The following is a 23955-nucleotide window of genomic DNA, read 5'->3' as shown; positions in this document are numbered from 1 at the left end:
TAGATTCCGTGCCCCGAGCCTTGAGTTGAAACGTTTGGAAAGGAGTTTCTGTGGAGCAAAACAAAAGCTTTCAATCCCTCGGGACTCATTATGGCCGCCGCGTGATTAAGGTTCATAGACCTCTTTCATAATGGAGGCCAAAAAAATGCTCTTTTGTTTTAATGCTAATAAGCCTTTCTAACCTCGATGTGTAGAGATCAACGCTCGCATTTACAGAGCCGGTAACACAATTAGACACCTTCGTGATTCAGTGGGAGATGAGTGGTATCAAGATGTCTACAAAATTGAAGATGTAGAAGACTAATGTGGTACCCACTCTACTGTATGCTAGTGAGACATGGGCAGTACATGAGCACCATGCCAGAAATTAAATCGCTTCCACCTGCTAACTGCCTTCAAGTGCCTTCACAAGATCCTACACATCACCTTGCAGGAGAAAATTCCAGACATTCAAGTACTTGTAGTCCATGGGCAAAGAAACGAAGAGAAAACAAAGAGTACGCTTTTGATGAATTTTTGCACAGTTGCCCCAGGCGCAAATGCTGAAATTTAGATAGGAAGTAATTAGAGCGTGCTAGACATTGAGCAGTAAACGCCTTGGTCCATAATGTCTCAGTTTTGCAATAACTACAATTAATTTGTTAACTTTATGACAAATGTGGTCAATATGTTATTTCCATGTCAAGTCAGGACAAGGTATGATATTTCCATGACAAGTTATTTAACATAGTTTTTCATTTCAAGATTTGTAAAGGTATTGGTTGCAGAGATAAAATTTAACTGAGTAACAAAAGGCATTATCCTCTGGCGGAGCCGGAAAGTAACAAAGTTTGACATTTTAATATTGCGAGTCAACTTATTGGCTTTAAGGCATTCACGGACCTTTGCAATTTCCAAGTTAATAGTTATTTCAAGAACACGTAGGTTTTCATCAGCATACATTAGGGTTGTATCATCGGCAAACAGATAAAAGGAGAATTTGTTATTGATATAGAGAAGGAATAAGAGGGGCCAAGGACAGAGCCTTGAGGAACTCCACGTCGGACGACTTTATTATCAGGATAAGTCAATATTGATCTCAAGGTCCAAGGTATCAGAATAGTGCTCACAGCATTACGGATTTCGGATGCCAATTTATCTCCAATGTTTGCAAAATGATTTTTCAAAATGTTACCAATCCTCTTTGGGTCACTACACAAAACCGAATTTTCACTGGACAGTACACTAACTTTGAGAGTTTTGTACCTTGGCGACACAAGATTTCTTGGGTCAAAGCACTGATTGACCGCGTACACCGAATTTGCACTCCTAAAAAAATTAAAACCGAGCTCAAGCTAATAAGGAGGTTTTGGGGTGCAGGGATGGCGCAGTGGTGAGAGCACTTGCCTCCCACCAATGTGGCCCGGGTTCGATTCCCAGACTCGGCGTCATATGTGGGTTGAGTGTGTTGGTTCTCTACTCTGCACCGAGAGGTTTTCTCCGGGTACTCCGGTTTCCCCTCTCCTCAAACACCAAATTTGATTTGATTTGCGTTAACTTGTTAATTTCAATTTACAGTGTCCCCGATTGGTGCTCTACGGCGCTAGAAGATTAGACACTTAAATAAAGTTTCTTTCCTTATCGTGGAACGCTTTTCCTAAACGTGTTGCGAACTTATTAATTGATCGCTTTACTACGAATGCACAGAACAGGGCTTCAGATCATATTACCAACGACACCTCCCACAACAACCACTATCCAACTATCTGGCTTACCGTCCCATTCGTCGGCGACCTAACAACACAGCTTGTTAAGAAGCTTAAACGTAAGCTTCGTAGATGTCTCGTCGACCCAAATGTAGACATCCGAATAAAAGAGAAGACCACAAAATTATGTTTCTTCACAAGCAAGTAGCAACTTACAAATGTTATGCCATACATGTAAGGCTGGGCATGTGGCTGCTCATTTTGCAGCTTGGAGGACTCTCACCAGTGACAAAATCATGTTATCTGATGTTTTGGGAGCAGATATTGAGTGTACTGCCACCCCAGGTTAACAACAATTGCCTAGTCAAATCTTCTCGGAACATGAATATCCCATTGTTCGTCAAGAAGTGCATAAGTTACTTGAGAAATGTGTCGTCACAAAGGTGTCACCTATATCTGGGCAAATTTTGTCAAATTCCTTCGTCCTAAGAAGGATAGGACCCAGCGACTTATACTAAATCTCAAGAGGTTTAATGAGTCAGTGAGTCATTATCATTTTAAAATGGATTCGCTTTCTACCATAACCAAACTAGTTACCCAAAATTGTTATATGGCGTCTTTTGACATGAAGGACGCCGGATCGAAATTTTTTACGCTTTATCTGGGAGGGAGAGTTATATGAATTTACCTGCCTTCCTAATGGGTTGCCGTGTTCTCCCCGTATATTTACTAAAATTCTTAAGCCTCCTCTGTCTACGCTGCACAAACGAGGACAAATGCTGTGGCACATCTTGATGACCTTTACCTACGAGAGCCAACCCATGAGAAATGTGTCCTAAATGTTATAAATACTACTGTCCTGCTTGATAAATTAGGTTTGGTTGTGCATTCAGAAAAGTCCCCTCTAATACCCTCACAAGTGCTTACTATCCTGGGATTTGAAAAAAATTCGGTGGCAATGACAATACAACTGACCAGGGAGAAAGCTACCAGTTGACAAAATGTCTGTACTGAGTTACTAGTAAACCCTTCACCTTCTATTAGGGAAGTGGCTAGTGTTATTGGGAAAATAGTTTCTAGCTTCCCTGAGGTAATGCATGGCGCTCTTTACTACCGACACCTGGAAAAAGATAATTCCCAAGCCCTTTTGAGATCAAAGGGTAATTTTGATGACTTTCCTCTCATGCGAAATCTGAATTACATTGGTGGATTCAACATGTGGGAAATGTGTACAATGTAATCAACCACCCACAACCCCAGCACCAAATAACAAAAGATGCTTCCCTTATGGGCTGGGGGACAGAATTTTCAGGGGTTGTCCTCAGGAGGAATTTGGTCCCATTCAGAATCTAAACAACACATCAACTATCTGGAAATGTTGCCTATTTTTTGGGGCTCCAAACTTTTGCTAAAGATAAGAGCAACAGACATATCAGAATAATGTGTGACAACACTACAGCAGTGAATGTGATTAATCACATGAGAACAAGCCACTCAGATTCTTGCAATCTGTGGCTAAGGAGATCTGGGAATGGTGTATAGATCGTAAGATCTGGCTTAGTGCTGCACATATTCCTGGAAAACAAAATCTTATTGCAGATTTTGAATCTTGCAAAAACCAAAGAGCATCTGAGTGGAGGCTTGACAAGGTATCATTTAATTTGTGCTCTTGAGGTGCTAGAGTTCAAACTTGATATAGATTTGTTTGCCTCTCGTATAAACCACCAGTTCCCACATTATGTGCCTGACAGACCAGACCCAGAGGCTATTGCTACCGATGCATTTAGCCTGAATTGGTCCAACCTTAAATTGTATGCTTTTCCTCCGTTTAGTGTTATTCGAACAGCGTTGAAGAAGCTGACGACCGAGGGTGCACAGAGGATTTGCGTGCTCCCGGATTGGCCTACACAATCATGGTACCCCACAGCTCTCCAACTACTCAAACAAAACCCAGTGTATCTAAAAGCCAGGAAAGACCAAACCATCTCAAGGAAAAACATTTGATCTGGCACAGGTTAAACCTCCTCGTATGTCACTTATCAGGGAGGGACTAAACAAGTATGCTTTATCACCTCCAGCAAATTAAAGATGTGCTCATGGCATCATGGAGGGATGGTACCCCTAAGCAATACCACACGTACCTTAACAAATGGAATCAGTACTGTCGGGACAAAAACATTGATGTTTTTCAGCCTGGGGTAATAAACGGCATTGAATTTCTCGTTTCTCTTTACAAATCAGGCTTAGGATACAGCCCTATAAACACAGCGCGTTCTGCGCTCTCTTCAACACTTGTTTTGGAAGACGGAGTAAAGTTTGGAGAGTACTCTTTAGTAGCTCGTTGCATGAAAGGGATTTTTGAGTTAAAACCAGCTTTGCCCAAATATACTGAAATTTGGGACGTTAACATTGTGTTAGGTTATTTAAGAGCTGCTGCACCTTTGAGGTCCTTATCTCTTAAGCAGCTTACCCTAAATTTGACCATGCTACTCTGTCCCACTACGGGACAGCGTAGTCACACTATACATAAGTTTGATGTTAACTACATCCAAGAAATGTGTGACCGATACGGAATAACTATTTGTGAGAAACGGAAACAGAGTAAGCTTGGGCGACATCTAGCACCCATTGAATTACTCTCTTTCCAAAGTGACAAGAAACTTTGTGTGATAGAACATCTTAAGGAATACTTGCATCGCACGAAAAAGTTGCCAGATGAACACTCACAGTTGCTGATAAGTTATCTTAAACCATTTAAACCTGGATCCAAAGATACCATTTCTAGATGGGTTAAGCAAGTGTTATAGCCAGCAGGGATCGACATCAACAAATACTCTGCTCATAGCAGCAGAGCCGCATCAGCTGTAAGGACAAACCAAAGGTCTAAGCCGAGCAGTAATTATGCAGAGTGCAGGATGGTCTAATTCTTGTACATTTGCAAAGTTTTATGACAAGCCTGTTGACACCCCCTCAGCTAATTTTGGTTCTATGCTGCTGAATCCAGACACACTCTGATCTGTTTTACTGTAGCATTCTTTTCTCGAGTTGGAATAAACTAAACATATACTGCTATGAATTGTTCGTAATGCAGGACTTTGAAGTCTCATGTGACTCCGTAGTGACGTAGACTGATGACAAAGTAGAATTGTCAGATTAATTATGCCCTGTTCACGACTGATTTTGAGTGTCGAATATTTATTACCTAATTACATTATGTGGGAAACTGTTGAATTAGCCCTGCATGTTGCACTGAGTTCGGTTTATCGAAAGTTGGCCGGTTGCAACCTATAAAATGCCTATCAGTATGTGTTTTAATAGTTCGACTTGGATCAAGTCTTAGGCCCTGTTGACATGGAGAAAACTTGTCTCTGGTAAGATGGTCACCCTCCCAGCCGGGTCTAGCCGGGCTAGCGTTTATATGAGAAAAGAACTGACCTGAGTGAACAGCTGCCCGGCTCAGTTTCGATCATCAGGAGACTGGGGAGATAGTACTCGTGCATTCTCTCATCATCTTGGCTCAACCAAGTTGACTCCACTGGGCGAGCCAAAGTGTTTACATGGAATAAAGTTGGGCTGGCCAGGAGGGCGATCCTACCGTTGACAAAGGGTGACCCGACTAGGTGGGTTCCCTTCTAGCCGAGCCATTTTTTTCCTCATGTAAGCGGTTTACTATGTTACGCGGTTAAACCGCATTTTATGGCGAAATGTAGGAATAGTTGGCTGGTCCAGGGTATCTCGGGTAAGCGAGTGAACCCTCTTCCCGGGACAATTTTTCTCCACATAAACGGGGCCTTAGGGCCTCACAAGATTAGACCGTTTTAATTGTTGACAACAATTAAAAAGGCCATAAAATTTCTGTAAATTGACACAACCAGGTCATATGATAAAATCTATACAAGTTGACACAAATGGGCCATTATAAGATGTGAGTTGAAGAGATGAATTGTGGGTAAGCTAACGACCACAAATGGGGGAGAGACACTAAAGGCTTTGCTCCTCTCCCTCCGAAGCAAACAAACAAAACAAGAAAAGTCCCTGTAACTAACTGGAAAAGTTGAAAATTTACAGGCATATGTAAATCTCAATTTACAACTTCCAAATTACAATTTACATGTTTTGTAAAATATATTTTACATGTTGTTGTTTCGTAAATAAAATTTACATGATATTTACACCTTTTTTTGATTATGTAACTTCATGGGAAATTGGAATTTACAGGATCCTTTGGTAAAGTTACAATTGAAGAAAACATGTAAATAACATGGAAATATGTTAAAGAAATTTACAGTGTTTTTGTGTGTAAATTTCATGTAAATTGCTGCGATGAATCATGCAAATAACATGTAAATAAAGGCCTTTGTAATTAACATGTAAATAACATGTGAATTCCATATAGGAGTCATGCCCAGCACAGAATGAGATTGAGAGAGTAATGTAGGTTAGTAAGCAGACTTTACCTTTACCATGCTCCTTGAAAAAAGAAAAAAAAGGCCTTGGTGTTTAGCTGCCCAAATGAATCGTGCGGGTTTCAAGCAATTAACGTGGATGATTTCATAGCCCGTAGCTGCAGGTGAGAATTACTACTTTTGAAGTAAGGATCGAAAATCCGGCAGCCATATTTGTTATTGTAAACTAGACCCTCCGTGAGGGTACTCTGGGTTGCCTGTGGTACGTGCACTTTTCCAAAGGATTTTCTTTCAAGGTCATTAAGAAGTCATACCAGAAGAGGCCCTTTGGCTCACAGGTCCTCACACGTTCGTACGACGAAACAGATCTGTCCTTGCGTAATATGTAGCTCTAACAGTGCACGATATTGTTTTGGTATTGTCTATCATTGTAGTGCCATGGTAGAAGTCTTGGGTAAATAGTCTGAGAAGACATGTGGTTACTAGCAAAGTACTAAACCCAGAAAGATTGAAGAAAATAAATGGGAAGTGAGAAACATTGGCTTCTGGGCTGACATGTTGATAAACTTCTTTTCACCACAAGTTTAAGCGTGCCCGCTGAGCATCTGACGGTTTTGTAATGCCGAAAGTTCACTGAAGTCAATCCCTGTTGGGCGGGGTTAGTGTTTGGATGGGAGACCAAAATAATATACCCCTCATAAAACAGAAGCATCGGACCGAAGATACTATTAACGCCAACAAATGCAAACTCAGCAAGGTACAGATCTTGTTAGCTTGCTTTATGCAAAAACAAATATTGATGCAAAAGTAAATAACTATTGATACACAGTTTTTAGAAAGAGCAGAAGGAAGTCTCCAGGACGGTCGATCGAGAATAACATATTTACGACATGAAAACAACATTAATTTTGAACTAACAAATGCAAACTCAGCAAGGTACAGATCTTGTTAGCTTGCTTTATGCAAAAACAAATATTGATGCAAAAGTAAATAACTATTGATACACAGTTTTTAGAAAGAGCAGAAGGAAGTCTCCAGGACGGTCGATCGAGAATAACATCTTTACGACATGAAAACAACATTAATTTTGAACCGTGAATATAGAATATAAAAAGTTACGATCAGGGACAAACATTTTGGGAGATTTTTGCTACGTTCAAATAAATCGCCAAATCGAAAGTGACATGGCCGGAATTCAGCGGGCGCCGTGAGTAAGTTACCGCGGCATGTTTACTCGTCAAACAGTGAAGCATCTGTGTCAAATTGATGGCAAGATACCGGGTTTTTGTAAGTTTCTTTTTCTGTCAAGTGTTGTAAAGTTTGACAATGAAATGAGCAAAGTCAAAACAAAGATCACAATCGCACAACTCTTGTTTATGCAAAGTCAAATTTTACTCTCCAAGACGCGTTCGACGTTAGTTATCACCAGGTAATTTCATCATTTTGGAAATGGCAGCTACTTTATTATTCATCTGCGTCACAATTTTTCACTGATTTTGGGGCTCACTTTGTTGAACCTCAAGCAAGCTTCCAACAGGCCTGTGAACCCTTCCTACTTACAGCGCAATACTAAAAAACTTCTCCCATATCACATTTCAACCTTAAGCTCGGAAATTCAATACACAACATAATATTATAATTCACAAAGGCAGAAAATACCACAGAATCCTTTTCCAGCGAAAAATTTATTGAAACAAACAACATATTTGCTCTTAGAGGCGAGAACCTCTTCCTACTTCATTGCGTGCGTGAAGGCAAGAAACTCAATCGTGTCACCTGTATATCCAATTGACTTGCCATTCATGAGCTTCATAAGGGTATATTTTGTTCAAAGATCCACTAAAACGCCATTCGCGTTACACGACTTTCGACGCCATTGCCGGTTAAGTTAATCGTTCTACTGTGTCCACCAGAGAAATCTACGCATTTCCCACTACCCTCTCTAAGAAAAACCACTTAGCAGGGGAGTGACAGGCAAAACTTTTACCGACACGGAAAAAAATAAAAAAAACGACGAAATCAACGCAGACCTCGACTGGTTTGCCATAGGCAACCCAGTAATGATTAGTATCCAGTCTCTTGAGAAAAAAAAAAAAAAAAAGAAATCTCAAGAGGAACACACTTGCCCCCGTTCCATATTTTGATTGAGGAAGTTAGCTCTGCACCTTTTAAAGCAGAAAATTCTCCCAGGTTTTTCCACCCAAAAAGCGCCCCAGGAATCGCACTGGGCTTGCAACGGTTTGTGATTGGATGTTGGCACAGAGAGAAGGACTGTGGACATTTCACAATAATTACATGATGCAAAAACTTTGTCCGGCATTATGAATTGCCCCGCCGCAAAGACCCTGGGAACGAGATCGGTTTGAATTATCGGTTGGATACTCGTGCGGGCGATCAATGTATGTGCTCTTTCTCTCTTTTTCCCTTGTTGGACGACCAGAATTGGATCTTTGCGATTCCTTAACATTTTGTGCGGGTGAAATAGCACGCATTACACCAAATAAACGCAGTAAGCATTGACGAAATCCGGAAGAAAGGGCAACGACAATTCAGGTGAGAACGTCGTCCACGGGAATCAGCATTCGCCACAAAGATACACGGCAGTGACATAATTCAACCTCAGACTCCGAAAAGGTTAATCGGTAATAACTTCATGACAAAAATAGAGACCTTCTTCAAAACGTAAACGGAGTTCTACGAACGCTTGGAACAAAGGGTGGCCTGGCCGAACAGCTACATTTAGCGAATGGGCGGGAAGATTCAAAAGATCCGAAAAGCAAAAGACTGCCGGAGGAGTTTTCGGTATGTCGTCATCTTACTGATACAAACCTGATTTAAAAAAATATTTTTAAATTTGGTTCCCTTGTTCCCCAATTTACTTTCAAACTTGTTCCCAGCTTTTTGCTCCCTAAAATTGTTTATGTCGCCTTGTTCCCTAAGACATTTTGTCATTTTTCCTCTGTTCCCCAGTTCAAAATAGCCATCTTCCCTCGTTCCCGAAAACGCCAAGGAGGGCCTCAGCACAGTCATTACTTTTGCAGACCTCCTCCCTTAGTAGTTTCACTTTATATTGTATTAAGGCCATTTGAGGCAATAACAATAATAACGAATAGGGAATTAATACTTGTATATAGATCTCTGTATACCCAGTCCCTTCTTCGCCTCTTGCAGATGCCTTGTTCTTCAAACGATGCCACTACAAGAGCACAATAGTGGCCGGTTATTCTGTAGTTACTCCCTTGTCACCTGTATACCTACATGTACCTTCACTGGTTTCTCATGTCCAAACAATGTCACATGTTCAGTAATGTGAAGCCCTTTATACCAAGTCATAAAAATATTTAACCAATAAGTCAATAACTGCACAGCATATATTCGGCTGTATTCCACATTGCTTGTGCAGGGTGATATGTAACTATTTCCTATGACATGGTATACAAGCTTTCTCACTTGTTACTTGTCACTTGCTTGTTTGCATGTACATGTATGTGACCCTAAACAACAAAAAAAATTCAATTGTCTTGTGGGGTATTCCATAGTAGACTACTCAAAAGCATTTGCATTACTAGCGTTTTTCATGAAACATTATAAAGCTACCGGTAACATTTCCCGCTTGTAAGAGCACTTATTACCGCCTGCAAATGCTCAGAATTGCTTTACCGGTTTGAACAGGTGCCATACCTGTTGCGCTGAAAACTAAATGTAGGGAGAACCCTGTACATGTACTGTTATGTAGTAGAGCTAGCCATCTAAATATACCAATCATATTGTGATGCAGTTAATATTGCAATTTCTCCCACCAAAACCTCAAATTTTATTTGATGAGTACTTAATCTAATTCATAACAATACACAAAAAGCCATCTTGAGGAATTTTTATATCTCAAAACGTTTGTTTTAAGGGACAATTTTTGGCATGATTGCTCCCCAGGTGGAAATCTCTTAATAAGATCTAACTTTGTTTCTTAATTAAGAATCTGACAAGATCTTGTTAACATCTTACAAGATCTTACAAGATTCTTATACAAGATTTTGTAAGATTCTTAAGAAGATTCTTACAATATCTTATGAGAATCTTGTAAGAATCTTATAAGATCTTAAACAAGTTCTTAGATAAGATTTTGTAAGAATCCTGTAAGATTCTATCTAAGATCTTACAAGATTCTTACCCAATCTTTTAAGAATCTTTTTTTTGAGAATGTTACATTGATCTTATAAGATTCTTTTTTAAGACTGTTACAAGATCTTGTAAGCTGTTTTGGGGCTAAGATCTTCCAAGAATCTTTTTCCTGATCTTACAAGATCCTTCAGGGATCCTTGGCAATATATTGCAAGATTACCAACGATAAACTTATAAATTTTGGGGGCTTTCTGCAGGTACAGGAAAGCAAGTTGTATTTTTGGTCACTTGGAATTAGTCTTTATTTGGAGTTGTTTTGTTTTACATAATCTGTGCTCCAGTAACTGCATAAAGAAGCAAATCTTGCAGGCTTCTCATTAGTAAATTCGCACAACTAGCAATATTTTTACCAACAATGATGCTGTCTTGTGGTGTCATTATCTGAAAATTACAGTCAAATCCCAATAACATCAACCCTTGTTCACTGTTAATGTAATCACTTTAGTTTCCTTTGAGGTCTTTGTCTGTTGTCATTGCCAGTCTCTCCACAAAGTATTATCCCTTCTAATGCTACCTTACAAAGAAATGCTGCAGAATTTATGATTTTTTTGTGTATTATTTTTTATAGAACAGAAAAAAAGCAAAACTAAGTACATGCACTGTTTTATTCTTCAAAAATAGTGTAATTTTCAATATCATAAGAACAACATTAATACATTGCAAAAAGAAAAGACTTGGAAGTGATAGACTGAATGCACTACATGTAAGTGCTTCAGGACCCCTAACAAACATGAAAACAAGCCTCTTTTCCACTAATCTGAGCTGAAATATTACTGGTAATTCGGGTCACACTAAAGTCTGACCTGAATTACCCATAATATTTCAATTCGAGTTCAAGGTTAGTGAAAAAGAGGCTTGAGGTGTTTTCATGCTTAAGAGGGGTCCTGAGGTATTCTATCCCTTCCAAAAAACCTTGTTTTACTATAATTCACACTCCTTTTGTGAAAGAAGGGATCATAGAATAAAGTGGGATAATCGTATCTAATTTCTTGTTGACAAGTTCTGCTTTCTACTTTGATGTTTTTTTAATGATCGCAAAAGGAGAGTGACTTTAGAATAAAACTGGGTAAATTTCCAACCACAAGAAGGTGTATTTTCAGGCCAAGTTAATTAATTGCTTTATAAGCTATTTCTGAGATTTATTGACATATTTTACATCTTGAATCTAAACACTTCTGATTCAGTGATTGCCTTATCAGTCTCCATTTTTTCTAAAATTACACTTCCCCAATGTTATTTTTTATTGCTCCTGTATAAAAAAGATAAGGAAATAATGATTAGTCAACTGGACTGTGCAGCTTAGCTTTTCCACTATCAAAAACGTTGATTGGTTTAAGGCAACAGTTTTAATGTTGAAACTATGAGGGTTAGGCATTAAGCTAAAAACAGTATAATTTTTATGGTATATTGGAATGATGTTTTAGACTAAATTGAAAGTTTTCCTTGCGTGTCTTCGAATTTACAAAGTAATGCTAAAAAAAAAATACTACCAGTATTTTAACTCAATTTTGCTTTCTACGTTACTTCATACTTAATTCACTAAGTTAATTGATACTCAATCCTCCCTTTTAAGTTATTGTGTTGTAGACTTACAATTTAATTACAATTTAATTACAATTTAACATACAATTTAATTATTGTTAAAATTTTTTGTTTTGGTATAGGATATTAGTCCTCAAGTTGGCTTTAGTAGATACCAATATATGGAAAGTAAAGAAAAGTTATTTCTTACTTGCAGAATTTAATTGAATTCTAGTGATCTGGAAGCTAAAGTGCAAAAATTATAAATTAAAAGAAAGCATGATTTTCATTGTCACGTCCAGAGTTGATCCAGTTGATCAATGTCTGAAAAGCAGATTTTTGCACAGCTACCTATCTTTGCCCAAAAGGTCAATAAATTATCTCACACATAAACTTACACGTAGTACATGTACATGTTGATGCACTGAGTGCCATAGTAATAAGCAGCATTAATCAAAAAGGACACTGTGGGAGAGCTCTTAAATCATATGTGCTGTGGAAACGTTCTCCAATCATTTAGTCATTTGCTTAACCTTTTGTATTATCAAGCTACGGAAATTCTTGTTTAAGTTTTTTAATTTATCTACTGGGTGATTAATACATGCGTAAATTGGATGTGTGAAAAATATTTGAATACTAAATCGTAAATTTTAGAGACAGTCCAGAATCAAAAATTAACAGTATCCTCTCAAAGTTACAGCTTACCTCTTGTAAAGGAGTTGTTATCAACATTTCCTTGTTTTGGCTCAGCCCTTTTCACGGGTAAAACAACCGAAATAAAAGCTTGAATCATCGCTTGATCAACCGCCGAAAATCTTCTTCTTTCTTGTGACTGCTGACCCGAGCATAAGGTGGCTCACTCGTTCTCAGTCTCTCATCTGCTATCCAACATGGCCAACTTGACTCGATTTCTTGCACTCACGAACGGAAATTGAACAAGATTTATGGCGGACTCGCTGTTTTTTAAACCTTTTATTGAAGGCCAAAATAGTCTCTTCGTTGAACGAATTGACTTCATGAAATAAGAGGCTAAGTTCCTCAGAATTTTAAGTCCACCGTGAGCCCCCGCTGGTCAACCTTTTGGCTACCAGAAATTCCAATACTTCCAACTTGGGGAAATGCCAAGAAATCCCAAAAATAGTAGAATACTAGGTAAAATAGTGTAAATTTGAAGTATAGACTCCGTTGGTCACACATTTTTATGAAAATCAAGCTGTTTCAGTAGAATTTTCCAGTAATTTTTTATCTTTGTCTTTTCTTTCATGTTTTTGGTTTTGAAACCGTCCACACACTCCTTAACCAAGTACTGTTAAAAAAAATCCTTGGCTTGTTCATCTTCAAAGAATAAAATTGTTGTGAGAGAAAAAGGTTATAAACTAAGATAAATTCTTGCAACATCTTGACAAAGATCATGCACAATATTGTAGGGTGTGTACTAAGATCTTGTAAGATCTTCACTAAGATCTTACATGTACCTGTATGTGAAATCATTACTTAGACTTGCAAGATCGATTATTTAAGATCCTTACTACATCTTGTAAGATTTTTAAGATCTTGACTAATACATGTATCTTGTAAAATGTTTACTGAGATCTTTTGTAAGATCTTAAGTAAGATCTTTTAGGCTCTTGTCTACAGTAAGATCTTGTAAGATTTTGTTAAGATCTTACAAGATCTTAAAATTTCAACAACATTAAATTTTAGAAGAAAATTTGATGAGCAAATGTAATAAGATCTTATTAAGATCAAAGATCTTAAACAAGATCTTACTAAGATTTTCATCTTAACACCCATCTTACAAGATTCTTACAAGATCTTAATAATATATCCACCTGGGCCCACTGTTTTAATTGGATATGGGAAATTTCACAAACTAGTGCTTTATGCCCAGGCACCCTAAAAAAAAAAGAGCAAATTTATGAGTGAAATGCAAAAGTTCTTTTGACTTGTACCCTTCAAACACTAATTCAGACATTATCAATAAGGAATTATGAAAAATTCAACAATAAATAATTATTATTGATTTTATTACATGTACAAAATACAGTTTCACTTACACAGAAACATTGCTTATGAATGGCAAAGTGATTTGTTACATCATTCTTCGAAAATAATATTATGAAATTATATAAATTGATTGATTGACTGGTGTGAATCTTTTCCAGGGCCTACATGTACCTCAACCGCAAGATGCAGTACTGAAGGAAATTGAGCATTGAAATTTAAGTTGAGAGAATTTCCTGAGATGCAAGAAACAGACAGTGCTGATTGCAAATTGTGATGCAATTGTGAATAATTATTGATGTCTTTGTGTCAAAACTTGGGAGGGTAGAGGTTTCATTGCCATTCTGGATATACCTTGTGAACATTATTAGGTCAAACTGTTTTAACTGGGTCAAGTGAATTTGTTCCAGACATCAGGTAATTGTGGAAGAGTCGAGTGCCCTCACATTGAACTGGGTGAATACAAGGAAGAGATATTCAGTGCAACAATCAGTGACTTCTCTGTTCATATACTGTAAGTTTTTTGACAAAAACCAAGAAAGGTTTCACTGTCCCTTGAGTCTGAGGAAATTGTCAGTCATCGTTCAGTTGCAAATACATCAAACACAAGTGATATCATTCTTTCTAATAAACACATCTGCATGAGGCAACAATGATTTAAAGATCAATTTAATATCAGGACTACTCAATTACATGCAGTAAAATTGTTTTAGGAAACTCTGTAGTATTTTCCATTTGAACTGGTGGGTGGCACATCTCATACAGCTCTATGGCACTTGAATAGTGGATCTAACCATGCAGTTAGTTTTGTTATAGTTTACTATGTTATATTTCTTATCTGAACTGGCGGGTGGCACGCCTCATACAGTTTGATGTAACTTAAAAAGTAGGTCTAATCATGCAGTTTATTTCTTTTAGTACAGTATGCTATGTAGTATTTCCCGTCTGAACTGATGGGTGGCACACCTCATACAGTTTGATGTAACTTGAAAAGTAGGTCTAACCATGCAGTTAATTTGTTATAGTATGCTATGCAGTATTTTTCATCTGAACTGGCGGGTGGCACCGGTGGTACAGTTCAATGTAACTTGAAAAGTAGGTGTAACCATGCAGGTAATCCATGCGGTTAACTTGTTTTAGTATGCTTGTATTACCCATTTGAACTAGCGGGTGGCACACCTCATATAGTTCGATGTAACTTGTAAATTCGATCTAACCATGCAGCTAATTTGTCATAGTATACTAATTTGTAGTATTTTACATCTGAACTGGCGGATGGCACACCCCATACAGTTCGATGTAACTTGTAAAGTAGGTCAAACCATGCAGTTAATTTGTCATAGTATACTAGTTTGTAGTATTTTTCATGTGAACTGGCGGGTGGCACACCTCATACGGTTCGATGTAACTTGTTAAGTAGGTCTAACCATGCAGTTAATTTGTTATAGTATACTAATTTATAGTATTTTACATCTGAACTGGCGGGTGGCACACCTCATACAGTGCGATGTAACTTGTAAATTCGGTCTAACCATGCAGTTAATTTGTTATAGTATGCTATGTAGTATTTTTAATCTGAACTGGCGGGTGACATGCCTCATACAGTTCAATGTAACTTGAAAAGTAGGTCTAACCATGCAGGTCATCCATGCGCTTAATTTGTTGTAGTGTATGCTAGTATTACCAATCGGAACTGGCGGGTGGCACACCTCATACAGTTCAATGTACCGTGAAAAGTAGGTATAACCATGCAAGTAATCCATGCGGTTAATTTGTTTTAGTGTGCTAGTATCAGGGTTCTTCTTATCAGGCGGTAATGGTAAAATTTACCGCTTGTAAGAGCACTTATTTCCGCATGCAAACGCTCAGAAGTCGCTTATCCTTTGCAGAACGTCCAACATTAACCAACTGCATTAACGGTTTGAAAAGGTGCCATACCTGTTACGCTGAAAATTAAGGAGAACCCTGTAGTATTACCCAACTGAACTGGCGGGTGAACTGTAAACCCGGAGATAAACCGCACCCTGACTTTAGCAGCTCAAATTTAGGGAAAAAAGTATTTTGACAGAAAACAAAAGAAATCCAAAGTCTAGTCTTTAGAAGTCAAGTTCATCCACTGTTCATCGAACGTTAACTCACTATTCACTAATATTGAAACAGAAAATACTTTAATGTAATTTTAGCACTTTAATGTAATGAACATCGTTTTTACCAACATTGACATATGATTGATCTTTTTCTGGTATTTGTTGACAGGACTTTCTTAAACACAGTTTTGCCATAGATTTTTGCATTACAACGAGAACATGAGCGGAACGTTTGTAGCTTAGTACATGTAACTAGGCATAAAATTGGATGCAAAGATGGAAAACTGGCCACCAGAGGCAGCCTTTTTCAGATCTTCCTGCAGATAAGCGCCACTCATTTCTAACAACTATTTTTGGGGAAAAGGTGTCTTATCTGCAAGTGTTTATGGTAATTGTATATTTGTTTTTTTGCAGAACCCAAGGCTATTTTTGTTCTATCCTATGCAATTACATGACCTTAAGATTTCTTGATAGGGACATTGAAACCAAGTTCATTCTTATGTGTACTTTGATATATACAATTCTTGATTAAATCTATGGGTGCTTGCCACTAGTAGGAAATGATGGGCCAGACTGGTCATTTCATTACATTCAAACCTTCAAATTGGTAGTTCTTTTCTAGATTCTGATGAAATTTATCAGAAAAGTGAACAAAAGGTAGGAATTGACTGCTCTGGCTGGACACAAGTGCTTCATCAAGACTTTCTTTGCTCTGAAATAGTTCTCAATTTGAACTTTTGTATTATACCACAGGTAGTTCATAGCTAATATCTCGTCAACATGATTATACCTGAACATTTTGACATTTAATTTTAAAATTCCAACAAATGATTTGTTACAGTTACAATCTGATATAATATAATTACCATTAAAACATACAAGTTTTGGATCTTTATCAGAAACAAGCAAGAAGGAAAATTGCATTCCTCATGGAAGTAGAATCATGGACTTGGATGTTTTGAGAAGTTAATGGAAATGTTGTCAGCACTGTTGAGCAGGTGAGAAGAAACATTTTCTGCTCAAAGAAAATCAACACTAAAGAAAAGTCAAAATGAATTCTAAGTTTTATGGCAAGTACACACAACGTTGAGACTATAAAATTAACAGGTGTCCAAGAAACAATTATGAGGTTGATAAGCCTCATGAAATAAATCTTCCAAACATTACAAAACTTATCATGTGCAATTAGCCATAAATAGTCAGGGATTGGTTGTTAAATATCTGGGGAAGTTCTGAAAACCTCACCGTTACCCTAAACTAAGTGTCCCACAATTTTAAGTCTATTGTTAGCACCAGAAATGTTTTTGGTAAATTTGGAACCAACAAGCAGTTTCAAATTGTCCACAGACCACAAATTGCATTCACTGCATTTGCGAAATTTTGTTAGTTTTTGCGAAAATTTACTTGTGCTTATTCGTTCCAAATTAAAGAAGAAGACACACTGCCAGAACAAAGTATCAGATTTCCCTGAGTATCAATATTGTCACTTCATTTTCAGCCAACTTGTCGTTGTGGAACATAAAAGCAGAAAAAAAATATGGGTTAGCCTCAGTGTTTTCAGTTATCTGTGCAGTGTGTGGTACAGAGAATGTTGTCAAGACCTCCAGTGAACACAAGAGTGGTCAAAGAGGTCCTCCCAGTCACGATGTTAATTCAAGAGTTGTTCTTGGGTGTCTTCATACAGGAATCGGTGAAACCCACCTAACTAATTTACTGTGTACATTAAATATTACCTCAATGAATCCAGTAACTTTCAAAAGTAGAGAAAATGAGATTGGGCTTGCAGTAGAGCAAGTAACAAAGAAAACTTGCAAAACTGCAATGTCAGACGAAAGAAATGCTGCCATCCAAAAGGGTGTAAAAGCAGATGACCAAAGCTGCAAAAAATATCCCCTGCTCATATGACATTGGTTGGCAAAAACGGGGAAAGGGGTATAACTCGTCAACCGGTCATGCTGCAGTCATGGGTTTAACCTATGGGAAGGTTATGGATTATACTACAAGAACAAAATTCTCCAGGGTTTGCACAAATGCTACAAAACTGGAAAAGAAGCCAAGCAACACAATTGTTGACTCAATCATACAACATGATCAAAAGCAATGGAGCCTATGGCAGCAGTCCATTTGTTTACTGAAAGCCTAAATTCTCATGTCAAACTATCTGTTTATGTCAGGGATGGAGACTCCACAACAGCTGCACATATAAAGAGAAGGTCCCTTATTCTGTAGAAAAGTGGACAGACATTGTGCATGCCAAAAAATCACTAACTACAAGGTTGTATAACCTAAGCCAACAGAAAGTTATCAACTACTTGATCAAATGTTTTACTTATAGCGTGTCTCAAAATAACGGAAATCCATCAGCCCTTCAAAAATCCTTACAAAGCATTCTACCACATTCGTTTGGAAACCACAAAAATTGCAATGAATCCTGGTGTGGTGCCAAAAACTACTAGCTATAAACACTTTGACTTACCAAATGGCAAAGATCTCTATGGCGATGACTTATGGAAAGCTCTGGAGAGAACTTTTGATGAATATTGTACTGACATAGTACTTGCAAAGTTATCATCTGGGGCAAATTCGCAGAGAAATGAGGCCCTAAACTATGGCTCAAGTGAAAGTAATGACTTCCGAGTGGCCTGTGGCAGCTCGCAAGTAAACCTTGGATATCAGTACATTAGCCAAACACTTGAGAGCCTCAATATTGAACCTGGTATACACTGTATCAGCTACATTGAAAGGATGGATCACAAGTCTACCCAAGACAAACTAAGAAAAAACAGCGCCAAAGAGCTCAACTACGTACGCAGAAGTTAAATCTTGATGGTCAAATACAAGCTAAGAAAGGGAACACATTTCAAAGTGGAATAGGAGTTTACCTGGATGCAAACAATTCTACCAAACTGATCCAAGAATTTGACATCATTGCTTTGAAAATTTCAAGTGAGAAGCTAGAAAACTTTGAAACATGCATTCCTAAATTAACGACCTGACCAGTGGCGGAGAAATTTCCCTATGACAGAAACAACGCTTACAATTTCGTCATTTACGATATTGAAACAAACATGTCTGGAAAAACTACAGAAATTTGTCAACTCTCAGTAGTTGATCAATCAGGTTTGCACTGTTTCAACGACTATATATTGCCTTTGAGGGATGTAGATATTCATGCTACATGGGTAAATGGTTGAAGTGTCCGAACAGTCAGAGGCGTCAGGACCCTGTTCAAAGACAATCAACCAGTCGAAACTGTGTCACATGGACAGTCATTGGAAATTTTCTAACCTACTTAGAGAAAACTGCCAGGCGTGTTAAAAGCGATAATAATATTCATACAGTTTTAATCGGGCACAACTCTCAGGTTTTCGATACGCCAACCCTTCTTCGTTAAGGTGGACATCAACTTTGCGAAAAACTTTGCTGTCTTAACATGTTCTTTTCTGATACTCTCCCAGTGATGAAGAACTTGGTGAAACATAAACATCCCTCTCTGGTCTTATCGGATGGTTCAGACACTTTTCCATAAACCATTCCCCGCACACGATGCAATGGAGGATGTTAGAGTTTTAAGAAGAATAGTCTTTGACTCCCGTTTGAACATTTCAGAGGACATGTTGACAGAAAACATGACAACAGCACAGTAAGCAGAAAACGACATGAAATACCTTGATTGTCGCTGGAACTCCTGCAGACGTTTCGAGGAACTCTTTATCATCCAACAAACGCGGAATTTCCCATCAAGCAACAGATTGCTGAAAAAATAGCTGGAAGTGGCATTTCATATCGAGATCTTAAGAATGTTTTCGAGAAGTTTGGAGCAAAAGGGCGTGTTGGAGTATTGTCTCTGCCTCCATCTTCAACAACTTGCAATGCCCCGTTTTTTAGCCAAGACCGTTGAACACTTCAAAGCAGCGGAGGAAGCCACAAGTTAAAACGCATTTCCATAAGTATTACAACACTTAGGTATACTTTTCCCCAAAGTGAGGGAAAATAAGCTTCTACTTCTCGACTAATTTTCAACTAGCACGTGCGAAGAGTGCAAAGAAAGCGAAACGAGAGCATGCACAAAGCCGTAACTTAAAGAATTTCTATTTTGATGACGTCACTAAAAACAAGGATTTTGAGTGATCTAAAAGCGCATCTGGGGCGCGTTCCAGGCGGTGAATTTTTTAGAAAATTGGCACATGGATAGGCTGTTAGGAACGTCCTCGGAGACCCAGGGGCAGATCGCGGAGGCAAGGCGAAGTCTAAACGGGCAAAAGAAAATGGCGGCAAAGAAAAGCATAGTAGGGCGAGAAGAGCCCCTGGGGACACGCTCTTACCAGACCAGTTCCAAACAGCAGGGGTAGTTTTCGATTCTGATTGGTGCTAGAAATTCTTTGTGTTTTTCTGCTAAATCAGAGGTCAGCAGGCCATGAAGTCGTTTCGTGTCTTCTTCCACGGAAATCACTTGATCGCCATACTCGCCTCGCTCGTTTGGCAAGGTTTTGCTGGAGGAGAAAGTCTCAATCACAGCACAAAATGTACAGGAAATCGTTCGGATTATCGGCAGAGAAATACGCTGGACCTTTCTCAGGTATCGTTACAGTTGCGTATTTCCAAGTGTGCGAGGTTTTTGTAAAGATGTCCTCCCCGTTTCACCTAAGATAGCAGTGATTAATTTTGATCTAACAATTAAATTATTTTTATTCTTGCCCCTTTTCTTAGTCGAGGTATTTCTAGATTTCTTGCATCAATTGCTGTGGCTAAAACTTTGTTAATCTCGAGAGCAAACGTTTGCTTCTGAATGCTGCCAAAGTAACAGCTGATGTGTTCTTTTTAAATAGCCTTGCAAAGGGCAATACCCAATACCCAAATGTGCTGGCAATTCCTTTGAGATAATTTTACTTGGATAATGGACAATAATCTGAATTAAAGACAGTTGCAAAGAACATAGGAAAGAGACTGTGAATATTTTATGAGCACCGTAAGTTGGGTTGTCATTAATGTTTTAAAGCAACATTAATTTTGCTCTAATTATAAGGAAAGCCTTGTTTGCTATTTCATATTTCATACAAAAGTGTGCTGTGTGTTAGACTGTAATAACAACAACAGAGTCCTGAGGTTTCTAAATCAATGCTTAAAGAAATCTTCTCGAATAGTAAAATGAGTTTGGATCCAGGTAGTACATAGTATTCTGAGTTGTACCTCTTCAAATATAACATTTTAACCTTGACATTTCTCTTTACAGCGAAGATCCCAAAAGTGTGACAACTTTTAATAATGAATTCACACTCTTTCAATATTGTTTTATTAGTTTATCAGCTTTATTGGACACATCAGAATAAGTAGCACAATATTTAAGTTTAGGGAAACAAAATAGAACTACAAAAAATGAACCATTATTAACTGATTTGATGTGCTATTTGATATTTCCCACAAAAAGAAGGAAACAGCTTACTCTTTCTGTAGTACAAGTACGTAATAATAATAATAATAATAATAATAATAATAATAATAATAATAATTATTATTATTATTATTATTATTATTGTTGTTGTTGTTCAACTGTGTCTAGCGGCTTGGGTTTTGAAATCAGCATAAATATCATACTCAGGCAAAATGCAAAATGTCACTGCTACATAATCTAGGTTGACAAATCTTTGAAGAGGTAAAAGAGCACTCTACCGGATGACAGAAATGTGGTCACAGATAAAAAGATAAATTATTTTCTCAATTTGAGGAAGCTTGAAAGGATTTTCCACTCTTAATAGTCGTGTGTTTAATGGAAAAAGATTACTCCAATCCTTACAAAAGGGCAACTGCAACAGCTTCATACCTGTTTTATACTATTGTGAGGCAATGTTTTAGAGGGTGTTTGCTGGGTCCCAACCGTTGGTATGGTAACGGTACAGTGCTGCTCAAAGACCCTCTTAAACTTGGTTTTTGAAAAGTATCTCGAAAACCAATTCAGTGAGCAGTATTTTGTTTTTTTAGATTTCGAAATCATATCACAATTCCCTCACCCAGTAGATCATGTGAGAAAGAACTAAACTGAAGTAGAGTTCAAAATATTTATGAAAAAGCTGAAAGATGAAAAAACTTCACTGCATAATTTTTGAAGATTCCCTTTAAGAATGCAAAAGAACGCTTCTCACTTGTTTCCAAACAAATCAGGGAAGGACACTGGACGAACTTTTGAGATAAACCTGGCAAAATCTAACAAACTCTATTTCCGGTTGTATAATCTTGATTCATTATCCTTCAGAGTGGCTCCGATGGCATGTGTGGCAGCTCTGTTGAACACCTGTTCTAAGCCTCCTAAAGAATATAGATGTGGCATCTTGTGTAATAAGTTAAACTAAGTAATTCACAATAGACTTAAAACTTAAGGATATGCCATTACAACGATGGCAAATTTTATTTTCTAGTACACTGTCAGTATAATAAAATATGTGTTTTTACATCGACATACATGCAGTATACATACATGCAGTGTATGTATACAAAGTTATCGGAAATGTGCAGACCTTGACGGATGTTTCTTTGCTTGATTTGGGAAAGCAGTGGCAACCTGATTTTGGTGTTTGGGTGCTTTCCTCATGGTGATTTGTTAACTCATAAGGACAAGACACCACCGAAGATGGTGGAATTTGTTTAAGTGGTACATTTTCAAAGGAAATTGTATAACATTTTTTCTTGTCAAACTGACAAGAATTTTTTGCATCCCCTTGGCTCGATGTCAAAGGAGAAAGGGGATGTCTTCTATTCAACAAGTGGTTCGCCGAAATAGCAAATATGACCTTTTTTTTTTTCAGATTGATTTTACCCTTTCCACCCTTTCCACGAGAAAGACCATCGATCATGTGCCTGGACTTTTAATTTTGATCGAAAACTTCTTCAAGTATTCTCAAAAATTCCCCATAAGGTTTCGGTTTCTCATTTTGTTTTTAAAAAATGTAAGAACGCACTCGACAACAGTCGTCAACTGTTTCTTTCGGGTGGCTCATCGTGAACAATATCGTGAAGACACGAGCTCGATAGCGTTGAATTTGGCGAGCATTAAAATAAAGTCGTGCTACATGCTGTTTGCTCGACATACCAGTGTGGCCCGTGCAATCAAGAGTTTCTCGATATTAGCAAAGTTTTTGCCACAGCAATTCATGTAAGAAATCTAGAAATACCTCGACTAGGAAAAGGAGCAAGAATAAAAATAATTCAATTGTTAGATCAAAATTAATCACTGCTATCTTAGGTGAAACGGGGAGGACATCTTTACAAGAACCTCGCACACTTGGAAATACGCGGCTGTAACGATACCTGCGAAAGGTCCAGCGTATTTCTCTGCCGATAATCCGAACGATTTCCTGTACATTTTGTGCTGTGATTGAGACTTTCTCCTCGAGCAAAACCTTGCCAAACGAACGAGGCGAGTATGGCGATCAAGTGATTTCCGTGTAAGAAGACACGAAACGACTTCACGGCCTGCTGACCTCTGATTGGGCAGAAAAACACAAAGAATTTCTGGCACAAATCAGAATTGAGAACTACCCCTGCTGTTTGGAACTGGTCTGGTAAGAGCGTGTCGCCAGGGGCTCTTCTCGCCCTACTATGCTTTTCTTTGTCACCATTTTCTTTTGCCCATTTAGACTTCCCCTTGCCTCCGCGATCTGCCCCTGGGTGTCCGAGGATGTGTTAGGAAAAAATCATCTATTTGTTTTGCATACATTAATGTAATACGCCTCAAAAACGAAAATTGCGAATTCCTCCAAAAATTACGTACAGATTTTCTTGTAGCTTTGTCAGTTGAAACTCCTTGGAAGTTCACTGTGTTACCCCAAAAACAAAGAAAATTCACCGAGTAGAAACCTAGAAACACCGTCTAGAACTCAGGTAGGTTACAAAAACAAGCGAAGTATTTTTATCAGTAGTTGCCATAGCAACGACATTTAGGTTCTGAAAGAATCTTCCACATGTAGTCTAAGGCTGTAGGTTTTTATTTTTGACCTTCTACCGAGTGCTATGTGATAAACATTTGCAATGGAATTATTATTGATGCTGTTGTAATATCCAAACCTTTGAAAAACACTA

At 38.0% G+C, this 23955-nt stretch overlaps 1 pseudogene; it reads left to right on the top strand.

Annotated features, from left to right (window-relative positions):
• Nucleotides 1-8717: 8717 nt before the first annotated feature.
• On the top strand, nt 8718-18702 carry LOC138017141 (uncharacterized; annotated as a pseudogene).
• Nucleotides 18703-23955: the final 5253 nt, after the last annotated feature.

Source organism: Montipora capricornis, chromosome 9, assembly GCF_036669925.1.
Source record: "Montipora capricornis isolate CH-2021 chromosome 9, ASM3666992v2, whole genome shotgun sequence".
NCBI lineage: Eukaryota > Metazoa > Cnidaria > Anthozoa > Scleractinia > Acroporidae > Montipora > Montipora capricornis.
The sequence above is the reverse complement of the archived record's forward strand: the minus strand, read 5'-3'. Positions and strand labels throughout refer to the sequence as shown.